Source organism: Trachymyrmex cornetzi, unplaced genomic scaffold (assembly GCF_001594075.2).
Source record: "Trachymyrmex cornetzi isolate Tcor2-1 unplaced genomic scaffold, Tcor1.1 scaffold246, whole genome shotgun sequence".
Classification (NCBI taxonomy): domain Eukaryota; kingdom Metazoa; phylum Arthropoda; class Insecta; order Hymenoptera; family Formicidae; genus Trachymyrmex; species Trachymyrmex cornetzi.
This window is the reverse complement of record NW_017297123.1, coordinates 132,238-132,966: the sequence shown is the minus strand read 5'-3', so window position 1 is coordinate 132,966 and position 729 is coordinate 132,238. Positions and strand designations below refer to the sequence as shown.

The following is a 729-nucleotide window of genomic DNA, read 5'->3' as shown; positions in this document are numbered from 1 at the left end:
CGAGATATTTGACTGGATCACTTCAGATGGTCCACCCTGTATATATGTATATATATATATATACGTATAAGTTCAACTTAATAAAGATTAATGAAGAAAAATACATTTGTATTAAGAATAAATACGTTTAAACTTTTTACCTCGAGCTACTGTGCTTTGTTTCTCGTCTTCATCTTCTTCATCATCTTTAGTTTCCTTCTCTTTTGGTTGTCCTGCTTGTTGAATACCACCAGCGACGAAATTAATTGGTGCTGTATAATTGGTAAAGGTGCAATAGGGAGGATTCCGTTTGCCTACAGTTCTGATTGTACACACCACTCATATCAACTGGTGCCTAGTAATTTTTTACTGTTTTGCCAATGAGATTATTTTATTTTTAAATTGGCCAATCAGCGATACATATGTGCAATATGCGATGTGTGCAATCGGAGCCCTCCCGGTGCAATAGACGGTCATCCTCTTAATAATCGATGAAATTATACTCATTCGACACGTTTTTCCACAAAACGAAAGAGTCTAGTAGAAAAAAGCGTCGCTCTGCTCCACGAACTGAGAATACTGAGATATTAATTAAGCGTTAAAGTTCACGACTATTCATGTTAGAATATCTGCCATGGTCTAGAGATGCGTCGTTCATGAATGTTCCGTTCACTTTGAACCATCGACATCTAAAGTGCGTTCCGTAACGCGCATGATGCGCATGATGCATCCATTGTCCTTGTTTAACAT

General features: G+C 37.4%; 1 pseudogene; it reads right to left on the bottom strand.

The window, feature by feature from the left end:
- Positions 1-729, bottom strand: part of LOC108761263 (tuftelin-interacting protein 11-like) — a 33,273-nt pseudogene that overhangs the window by 5,384 nt on the left and 27,160 nt on the right.